The sequence below is a fragment of the Sturnira hondurensis genome, unplaced genomic scaffold (genome assembly GCF_014824575.4).
Source record: "Sturnira hondurensis isolate 20B ecotype Veracruz unplaced genomic scaffold, ASM1482457v3 Scaffold0020080, whole genome shotgun sequence".
NCBI lineage: Eukaryota > Metazoa > Chordata > Mammalia > Chiroptera > Phyllostomidae > Sturnira > Sturnira hondurensis.
The window spans coordinates 1,712,028-1,723,857 of record NW_028092711.1 but is presented as its reverse complement, the minus strand read 5'-3'; positions in this window follow the sequence as shown (position 1 = coordinate 1,723,857).

The following is an 11,830-nucleotide window of genomic DNA, read 5'->3' as shown; positions in this document are numbered from 1 at the left end:
AGAAAAATAAGGAAATTTCTCTAAGGATATTATAAATTAACTATTGTTTTTTTTCACTGTATCCTTTTTGTTCCAGAAAGAAAGCCACGATGGGTAATTTAAAATAAAGATAAATAAATAAATCTCTTGGTTGTCTTGCTTCCTCCTTTTGTTTTGGGTGTAAATCTGGTTTCTATAGAGTGAAATATCAAACTCTGCCACACGGGGGAAGCAAAGCATTGCTCTTTCTATCTTAACTAGAAAGCCATGTTTTGTTTTGTTTTTGAGTTTAGGGTTGAATTTCAAAACCATGAAGTTAGAACTGAAAATAACAGAAATTATCCTACCAGTAATAAATGAGTCCTGCTGGTCGAAATTCCACAGGTATAATTTTCTAGCTTAGAAGTTCGTTTGAAGAATTGTGTTTTAACTAAACTCTATTATTAAGGGAAACAGCTCATTTGTTCTTGTAATTGTGTCTAAACAACAAGCCTTGCAGGTGGGCAGGTAAGAGGATGGAAGCCATATTGATTTAATGCCAGCCCAGGATATCACTTTGACCACTGGATCCAGCAAAACACAGGTAATGGCTAGGGTTGGGGGTGGGGGTGGGGGGAGAGACAAGATACCTTTGAGGAAATAAAACTGATTTGGATGGATGCTGAGAGCTAAAACACAGGCAAACCAGAATAACTTTAAAAAAAACCCACCAGTGACTTTACCTTGAGAAACTATTTCAGAAACCATTTAAATATTACTTGAGCTGCTATCTAGAATAGTGGCTGTTTGGGGAGATGATAGGATTCATTTTTATTCTTTTTATTTGGTACTGTGAGCTTAGTCTTTGCAGGCATGCTCTTTGAACATGCTCCTATTTCAACTCTATGCAAACTAACAAAATCTTGTTGATCTGTGTTGTCAGGGGAAAAATTAGGCAAAAGAGTGATGATTCCAGATTTCATACAATACGCATGCATACTCGCAGGTTCAGTATTCGGCCATTCAGCCGTGGCCTCATGTCGCCCAGACATGGCTAAATTCTAACGGAAGACACAAGTTCTTGCATCTCACTCCTCTCCTACTTTCAAGATGAAGGCTGAACACAAAGGAGAGTATTTACAGCCAATCTTGGTCACTGAATCACTGTAAAGATGTCCTCTGGATGGGGTCATGTGTTAACTCAGTCACTAGTCACCAGTGCTGGCTGACTAGGCCGCCGGATGTGGGGTTGGGCAGGGCCCTCTTTCAGTGGCCGCAACGTACTGCGTGGCAGTGTTGGTGTAAGAGCAATCGCAGAGACAAAGAGGAGACGTGCAGCCAGAGGGCGCTGCAGTGTCAGTTGTGACGGCCAGCAGCTGAACCCATTCAGTTCTTCAATTCCATTACTTCACCACTGGTTCAGCTCTGACTAGGCTACTGTGCTCCAGACATATATGCAAACTGCCCACCAGAGACCTCCAGGAAGATGCTGTGACTTCCCGACTGCTGCCCACTCCAGTGAAAGGCAGTACCACAGTCATCCTGGATTCTTCCTTTTCCTTCTTTTCACCTCTAAGTTTGTTTCAACATTGTTTGTTTCATTTGTTTTCATCCTCACCTGAGGATATGTTTATTGATTTGAGAAAAAGAGGAAGGGGTGGAGAGAGACAGAGAGAGAGAAACATTTATCAGTTGCCTCCTGTACATGCCTGACTGGGGATTGAACCCACAACCTTTAGTCATATGGGATAATGCACCAACCAATTCAGCCATCCAGCCAGGGCTCTTTCTACTTTTAAAACATATCTTGAACCTATTCACCTCTCTCCATCTCCATTATCACTACCTGGTCCATCAACATTTGTCTCTACCTGCAGCATGGCAAACCTGCTGACAACCATTCTCCCAATAAATTTCCACCTAGATCCCTGAGTGATCCTTAGAAGTATAAGTTGCATCATACTTTAGACTTACTTAAAATCCTTCAGCTGAAACTGAAGTGCTCTTCTAACGCAAATACCTTCCCTTGGCCTTTGGTGACCATCCAAGTCCATGTCCCGATTTGCCCGGGACTTGCGTGATTCTACTACACAGACTCCTATGTCCCAGGATGTCCTTCAACCCCACATACTAGGACAGCCAGTCACCCAAAGCCCTAACGAATTCATCTCCTACCCACTTCTCCAACCACATCCCATTCCACTTTTCTCCATTCTCACTAGGGTCAAGCCACTCTGACTTCATGTTCTCCAGGAAGCAGCCAACTGAGCTCTTCTTGCCCTCAGTCTCTGCCTGCTCTTTCCTGTGTGACTTTTGTTCCCCGACCTGCACACACTGGCTTTGTCACAGCCCTCAGGGCACATCTCCATGGTCCTTCTGCATAGATCTCCTGGCCTTACCGTCTACCAAACAAGCTGATCTTATTATCTAGGTAATTGTTTCATGCAATTTCTCCCTTAGAATGTGGGGTTCTTGAGATGGGAAGTGTAATTGAATGGTTTTTGTTCACCACAGTGCCTAGAACTGGGCCCAGGACATAACTATTGTCAGGTAATAGTTGTTGCATGAATTTTACCAATGTGAGCATTTAAGATATCTTTTTGTTAGTTCTAATTAAACTTTCTGCTTACCTTACTCTACATGTTCAATTTACTCTTCTCAGTTTGGGTCAGTGTTTCTAAAACATTGGGGTGCTGACGCAAATTTCACAACTGCATCTGTGAGCCTCACCTGCAGAGGTCCAGGTCTGCAGGTGAGCCTGACAGCCCAGGACTCTGCACCTTAGCCCCCACGCCCACCACGCACGCCAGGGGGTGGCCTGCAGGCCACATTTTGAATGCTGCTGAGTCCCACCCTTTGAAACCCCCCCTTAGGCACCTGCTCTCTCATTCCAATTTTATTTTCCACTTAATTATAACCCCTTGCATGCCATCCAATTCCCCAAATTCTCCTCATTCAAGATTTATTTGAACAAATGCCCTCTCCTTATTGAGAATACAAGAACAAAAGACATGTCTTTTTACCTCAATTATGTCTAGCATTTCCATATATTTTCCAGGAATCAAATTAAATATAATGGCTCTATGAAGCCTTCCTCAAGTTTCTTCACAGAATTTGATCTGCCAAATCAAATTTGATCTTCATTATTTTTACTGCTAACAATATATATTTTATGTTTCAAAAGAAGAGCCATGAATTTTGTCTGATTCCAGGTATATGTCTTCCAAGAGGCCATGTTTTCCTTGAGGGCAAGGATCCCATTTTATTCATTTTTAATGTTCCTAACTTTAGCAAATAGAGCTTCGCAACAAACCCATGTAGAACAAATGGATAAATGGGTGAACAATGCATTCACCGATTAGCTTAGAACGAGAAACAGATAAGCAGTCACAATACTCAGGGATCAGTGATAACACAGAAACAATAAGTTGTGCCAGGTTGTGGGGAGGCCATGAAACATTCCAAATAGTTTATGTGGATTTTCAGGTGAAGGTGTTTGTGAATCATATGGGGAAAGAAGAATGGTTATGGCAGAAAGGGGAATGACAAGAGGAAAAGTTCAGAGGACACTGCATGCTTGAGAAACAGCAGGTTCACCTGTGTGGTGTGAGGGACTTTGGGAGCAGGGCCTGCAGGAGGAAGTTGGGAAGGCTGAGCAGAGAGCCACAGCTGAGTACGAGGTGGTGGAGATGAAGGACAATGGCATAACTGAAACCAGGTTTCATAAGGACAACTAGTGGCGATGGAGAGGATGAGTATAAAGGAGAGACTAGAGGCAGAAGGGTCACTTAAAAGGCTTTTGTAGTAGAACACAGTGAATTAGGGCTGACACTGATCATGGAATTGAGAGGGGTGGTAGGCAGAATTGTGACCCCAAAAGAGGCCACCTTCCAAGTCCCAGAACCTGTGAGTATGTTGCATTACACACCAAAGGGTAATACAGGCTGCTCCTCAGCTGGTGTTCAGTTGGAGACATTATCATGGATTATAAGGGTGAACCCAAGGCAATTCCAAGCATCCTTAAGAATAATGGAGGGGGCAGAGGAGAGAGAGAAAGCCCAACAGGTGACAGTGTGAGGACTCAGCCTAATGTCCTGGCTCACTTTGAAGATGGAGGAAGTTGACCACAAGCCTAGGAAAGCAGGTGACCTCAGGAAGCTGGACCAGTTAAGAAAACCAATTCTCAGCTAGAACTTTCAGGAAGGAACACAACGCTGACACCTGGATTTTAACCCCGGGAGACTTGTCGCACTTCTGAACTATGGCACTAAGATAATGAATGTGTTGGTTAGGCCATCCAAGTCTGTGCTAATTTGTTACGGCGGTCATTTAAAACAAGGGGTTCACTTGAGAGACAGACAGAGGTGGAACTTAAAAAAGACAACTTGAACATTATTCTCTATCATTCTCTAGTCTTCGGTTCTATAGATAGAAGTTAATGAGATCATTTGCTAAAGCAGTGGTTAGCAGAAAGAGATGCAAATACGTTCGTAGATGCTGAGGGAGAGAGAGGCCTGTAAGATGATTGTACAGTTCCCAGGATGGGTACAGGTAACTGAAGTGAGGAAGAGAGGAGGAAGAGCAGGTTTGTGGGAAAAGAATGGGAGTTCCATTTCTGATATGTTACACTTGCGATGCCGCGGGACGTCTGGGGGGAGCTAGCCGTCCAGTAACTGGCTGCAAACGTTGATTAAGATTTCAGAGAAGTCCATGACATAATAGCACAACTGAGAGTTACAGGAAGTTCTTGCAATTAAGGATTGAATGAGGTCCCTCAGGAAAAGGCTAAGAACTGGAAAAGGAAACTGAGTGTCCAGTCTTTGGGGTAAACCATGTAAGGTAGATACAGAAAAAAAAGAGAGACAAAAGCAGGAAGAAACAAATACATAGAGACAAAAGGAGGCCTGAGCAAGAAGGAAACGCTGAAGGGGTTGATGTCATGGAACCCAAGAAAGGAGGACAAGATCAGTTGTGTCAGATGTGGTGGAAGGGTCAGGGGGGATGGGGGTGAGGGGACATTGGCATGGCTTCGGTGCTGACTAAGAGGGTCAGCTAGAGGTAGCCCGGATTGCAACTCTGACTCTGTCAGTAGCACGACTGGAAGCCGTGACTTTGCTGGCTTTGTTCATCTGTAAAATGAGACCCTGTATTAGTTTCCTGGTGCTTTTACAACAAAGCGCCACAAACTATGTAGCTTAAAACAAGATAGATTTATTCTCTCCCAATTCTGGTGGCCAGGAGACCAAAATGAACACGTTGATAGGGCTGTACTCTCTCTTCCAGCTTCTCGTGGCTGCCGGCATTTCTTGTCACCTGCCTGCATCATGCCAGTCTCTGTACTGTGCCTACATCGATCACTTTCTCCTCTTCTGTCTGCGTAACCTTCCTCTGCCCCTCTCTTGTCAGGATGCCTGCCGTTGGATCAGGGCCCCCCAGGATAAGCCAGTATAGACACCTCCTCTCAAAATCCTTGACTCACTTTTCTTGTGCATGTATGATAAAATTTGCTCTTTTACCACATTCAGTAACTGTTCACAGTTTCTGAAGACGGGGACATGGACAGAACTTTTGGGGGCTACCACTGAACCCAGTACCATGGATTGGTAGACACTCAGACCAAACCATTTCCACAGCCCCTTTGGCACTGACATTGAGTGATTCACCAGTATACCGACAACATGGGAGACTCTGCTCTTATTTACCCCAAGTTCAACATAACTGACAGAATAAATGAGCATTCATTGATTTATCAGTTTTTGTCAGTGAACACCCTGAATTTTTAATAAACATTTCTGTGATGCAGATAAACAAATAAAATTTTGCATAGCAAGCATGTTTTATATAAGCAATTAAATTATAGCAAGCCATGTGATGAAGGGTTACAATGACAAGTTTTAGGGTCCAAGTGACACTTTTTGGGAGGACTGTTTCCCCCCGTCAACTCTTAGTAAAAGCAGGGGGAGCGGCTGGGATGCTCTGGGCTGCAGGTAACAAAAATCCCTCACTTGAACTGGTTGAGTCGATAAGAAAATTTACTCTTTCACAAAAATAGCTTATATCTGGCTTGGCCTGATTTTTTGAAGACTGTCACGTGCTTTACGGTGGTCGGTGCCTCCCTGGCCTACACACAGAGTAGAGTTCTTCAGTGAGCTCTACGCTTTTTCAGTTACTTATCTGGCTTCACTTATGTTTCTATGGCTTAGTCTGCAAATTCTTTGCCAAGTTCGGTGACTATTAATATAATAAGGGAAAACATTTGATTTGAGAACAGTAAGGAAGTTTACTCAATTTCTTTGACATACATTGAGTACACTCTGTGAAGATGCTGGTGAATAGGAAGGGGAACTTCTATGTCAAGTAAATACTTTAATAAATAGATAATTTATGACTATATTCAGTATTCAGAACAAAATTTACATATAAAGTGGTTTTCTAAATTGCCTTAAAATACTTTTGAGCCTTAAACATTTTTCTTGCTTACATTTTTAGATTGCTTTGTAAGCTCTTATTGCACAGAAAGTACAAAGGTATACTTTAGCCCTGTTTAGCCGGAGGTATTTCCAATTTTGATTTAAAGGAGTCTCAAAAACAAACAGTTTTCTGCCATACTTAAAAGCAACCAGGTTGCATTTGTATTTGGATTTTGTGCCAAACCAGACAGGACCATTCCTTCCCCACTTTCAACCACCCCTTCCCTCATTCAGGTGCGTTGAGGAAAACTGTTTTTCTATTTCACCCTCATATATTCCAGTCTGCCTTGCCTTTTACTAAGATTAAATATTTATCAAGAAAAAGAGATGAGAAGAAAAAAGTCCAAATCATTTAAGAGTCTGTGAGCACCTCGTAACACACACACCACACTCAGTATTTGTTTGGGAGATGCGAGAACAGGAACAACTTTCCATTGGCATTGTTGATCATTTTCCAACTGGTCTCTGGTCTAGGAACTAGACATTTCTGTCCACTGGGTTCCCAATATTATCACTCTTTTCCCTACTCTGTAGGAAATAAAGAAGACAGAACTTTAGAGTCTCTAAACCCCTCAAAAGCTAAGAAACAAGTTGAAATCTCTTCATGCTAAATGCCAGAAAAAGGAAAACAAACACACAACCCCCTCGCATAGTTGTATAGTTGTTTCAGTATAAATTGCAATTAACTTAATATTCCTTTAAAAGTTCATTTTCACACACACAAAAAACCCAAAACAAAAAAGCAAGGTCCCTGCAAAAGACTTATGCCAGAGTCAATGAAGGGGCAAGTGACTGGTGAAAGCACATTGAAAGTGGCCTGCCTATACTGGCTGCAAAGGTGAGGCTCCCTGCCCCAGTAGCAGGAATACCACGTGGAGCATCAGTGTGCCTGCCATGCTGTACTGCCTGATAGTCATATCACTTCCCTATTGAAAGTTCCAGTCTCCTAAGTCTGGCTTATCATGATGACTTGGGCTTTGCTTACCTAACTAGCTCCTTGCTCCTAGACTCCTGGACATAGAATATGGCTTCTCTATACACACTGCTTGTGTTACTTGGATGGCTTTGTCCCATGTCTCTGCCATTTACTTCCTGGACCCGTCCCCCACTGCGTGTGCCTCTACGTTGCTTGGTTCTCAATGCTTGTATATACTGTTTCTTCTTTCTAGAATGAGTCCCTCTCACAACTCTTCAATCGGCTGGCTCACTTACTGGTCCTATTATTAAAATTCAGCTTGTTATTAAAGTGTAGAGAGCAGGACCAATAAAATAGCTTTGGTTTGGTCAAGAGAGCATAAAGTATATTAAACAAAGTGGAGTCATTCATGTCCACCAAAATGGCTATCAGTCAGCCATGACACTCTAGTTCAAGAGAGAAACTACGTAAGTCAAAGCAGACACATCTGGCAAGGAGACACACATAACATATCTGCACATGTCATCAGAACAGCCATGTCTTCAGAGTGGGACCACCCAACTGGATTCTGGGAAAATTCTCCACTTGGCATCAGGGGTGCCAAGACATTTAGCAAAAAGACCCAGAAGATGTGGAGTACACTACTTTCAAGGTATAACTGAGGCCGGCTCCAGACCACTGCTGAGACAGCCAAGCTCCACACACCAGAGAGCTGCTCCATGGTGATGTCCATCGTCATCCATCAGCCACCAAAAACTCTGCCCTGCTGGACTGAGGACTTCACCTTCCCTGCTGCCCATCCAGCTCCAGAGGTCTTTCCTTGCAAGATGCTGAAAACTCCCTTGCCCACTGTGCTCTCCTGCAGACTTTAGACTGAAACTCTGGGACTCGCGTTCGTTATCTCCCATTGATGGCTGTGTGTGTGTGTGTGTGTGTGTGTTATATTTCTCTTTGTTAGTGTGTGAGTAGGATATCAATGTAGGTTGATATTCTACTTTGAGTGAACCCGCATTTAATTAAAGATGAGTGAACAGCATAGTTACTGTGTGTGACTCTTGTCTATTCCTTGGTGCTGGGCTGACTTACAGGAAAGACTATACTATGAACCTATGCTCATGACATTAAGTGATATTGAACTCTTTCGGATGCCCTCTCTGAATAACACCTCTTCTTTCAGGATTTAGTATCCTTTCCTTTGTGCCCAACAGCTCCCTATTCTGTAGGACCCATCACCTCCCATTATTTATTCTTCCTTCAATCTTATTTCTCTAATCTTCTTGAGGACACAAGCTATTATAGTTATTAGCTGTTCAATAAATATTTTAAGGAAATAAAGAAAATATTTGAGAATTGGCATGTGGTTTTGATGAGTTAGAAGACCATAAATCTTGTGTCTACTGAGGAATGATCTTTCTTATCTGATTTAGTCAGTATGATTTCATGGAATAAATTTTGTCAGGGCTAACATATAACTTTTATTCATTTAGCTCAGAAGCTCCCATTTTTCTTGGATGGTAAAACTTTTAAACTTGCAACTTCAAGATAATTCAATGACTTCTGGTTTAAACTTACTCCCTCTTGGATAAATATTTAAATCCAAAGTTTTCCCATTGCTTGCCCTCCCCAATGCCTCTGTGTAAGACTCCAGTGTTATGAGAGAATTTCTTGCCTCTGGGCTCATCTATTGAAGCTCAATGGACTTAACCTGCTGTCTATTCTCTCTCTACTCAGGCTACTGTGGGGCCCTCTCCAGGGAGTTTGCTCTGAACTTGGCCTCATCTCAGCCTGCCTTGTGTGCTGATTTTCTAAGTCCCAGCTGTGTCCTCTGTCTGGGCCTCATTTGGGACTTCCAACTGCAGCTTCTGCTTCAGGGACTTTCGGCTACTTAACCAACTATGTCTTCAGGAGGTTCTCTAGCTGTCAGCTCTCAGCTGCCTTCCTTGCGAAAACTTCCTCATCATGTGGGAACTCGGGGAAACCCAGAGACCTGTGGGTGGCTCTCCCAGGCTGTGCCTCCTCTCCTCACACCTCTCCCTGTTCTTCAAAAAGTCTTCTTCCTAGTTGTAGAGGCCATGGAAGGGGAGCAGGAGAATGACTTGCTGGAGTGGCCCAGACCTTCTGAATCTCTGGCCTTGAGTGACCTTGTGAGTCCCCACACCTCAGCTTTGGGCTTTCCATGAACGGCCTATATGAGCTGGTCCTGCCCCTGGTTCAAATTTTAGGGTTTCTCATCCAAGGAATGTTTTCCCTGTATCACTCCAGCATTCCATTTACACTGTTCCACGGGGGTCTGGAAAAGGGGCATAACTCCTGGACATAGAGTGTGGTTTCTCTATATACTGCTTTATCTTCTGTTATGTTTGAGATTGACTGGTTGTCCAGGCCCAGAAGGGATCATATTCATCTCTTCTCTTCCCCTTCTAAGAGCGGGGTATGTGAGACACAGGTCCTGAAGATTTAGATGTTAAATGTTAAAGGTGTTGGTACACAAAGGTGCTCAATTATGTAAATTTAATTCTTTATAATGACAGAAATAACAGGTATTAACAATTGAGTAGATAGATTCTCTTTTTAAAAGCTAGAGAGCTGTCTCTAACCCCTGAAAATAAATTATATAGGCTGACCATATTCTTTTATGTTTTTCAATTTTTCAAGAGTTTAAAAATTTTACTAGTAGTATCCTTATTTTCTCTAAACAATATAACACAATTTACTGAACATTTTCTAAACTGTGAAGACTAAACTATTATAAACAAAAGAATGTTATTTACTTTTATAATGTTATTAGAATGTGACCTGAATTTAGAAAACAAGTTTACTTTTTATTTTTTAAATTTTTATTTTTTTTTCCCATTACCATTTAGTCTCCTTAGATTCTCCTCCCCAACAATCACCACACTGTTCCATGACCATGAGTCCTTTTTCCTTTTTGCTGAATCCCTCTGTGCTCCCTACCATCCACTACAATTTAGCTGTCATCCTGCTCTCTCTCTACGAGTCTGTCTTTATTTTGCTTGTTAGTTCAGTTTGTTCATTAGACCCCACATATGAGTGAAACCATACAGTATTTATTTTTCTCTGACTGGCTTATTTCACTTTGCATAATGTTCTTCAGGTCCAACCATACTGTAGCAAAGGGTAAAACTTTCTTCTTTTTTATAACCATTAGAATAATATTCCATTGTGTAAATGCCCCATAGTTGTTTTATTCACTCATATACTGATGGAAACTTGAGCTCCATCTATATCTTGGAGATTGTAAATAACACTGCAATGAAGAAGGGGGTGCTTATGTTCTCTTGAATTATTTTTTTGGGTTCCTTCAGATATATATTCCAGAAGTGAGATTGCTGGGTCTAAAGGCAGATACATTTTTTTTTGTTTTTTTTTATCTTTTTTTAAATTTTTTTATTTAATTATTTTTCAAGTACAGTTTTCTATCTATTACTCCCATCCCATCCCACCCCCCACCCTCCCCCCTCCCATTTCCACCCTTCTCAATTGTTGTCCATGTATCCTTTATATAGGTTCCCCCAAACCCCCCCTTATTTCCCCTGAAATTCCCTCTCCTCTCCCCTCTGGTGACTGTCAGCCTGTTCTCTATTTCAGTGTCTTTGGTTATATTTTGCTTGCTTGTTTGTTTTGTTGTTTAGCTTCCTGTTAGAGGTGAGATCATATGGTATTTGTCCTTCAACACCTGGCTTATTTCACTCAGCATAATGATTTCCAGTTCCATCCATGTTGTTGCAAAAGGTAGGAGCTCCTTCTTTCTTTCTGCAGCATAAAATTCCATTGTGTATATGTACCATAGTTTTTTGATCCATTCATTCACTGAAAGGCAGATACATTTTTAATTTTTTGAGCTATCTCCATACTGTATTCCACAGTGGCTACATCAATCTGCATTCCCACCAACAGAGCAAAAGGGTTCCCTTTCTCCAGATCCTCCCCAGCACTTGTTTAAAAATTTTATTAGTAATACCTTTAGATGTAAATATCTCTAAAATGAAACGCTGCAAAATAAAACCCCCCTTAACTTAGTTTTCTCTGTTATATGTTCATGGATTTATGTCAGTTTAGCTTGTCTATTTCTTAACTAATAACTAGCTCTTCCAGTCTTTACAGGTCAAGTACTGGTGCTCTGGCTGGTTACTCACTTGGTTAGAGTGTCAGGCCAATATGACAAGGTTGCAGGGTCAATCCACTGTCAGGGCACATACAAGAATCAACGAATATTCATTCACACAAATAAGTGGAACAGCAGGTCAATGTTTTTTTCCCTCTAAAATCATTTTTTAAAAAGGTCAGGTGCTGTTGATTCTCATTAAAATATGATACCTGTCAGATGATGTTTTTAAATATGGATTCCAAGCACGTCCACAGCTATTAGCTTTGAAGAAAAAAATAATGTACAAGTATAATTTGCAACCTATAAATATAAAAATAGTTCTTATTGAAGATCATTTATTTCATAGGCAAATAATAC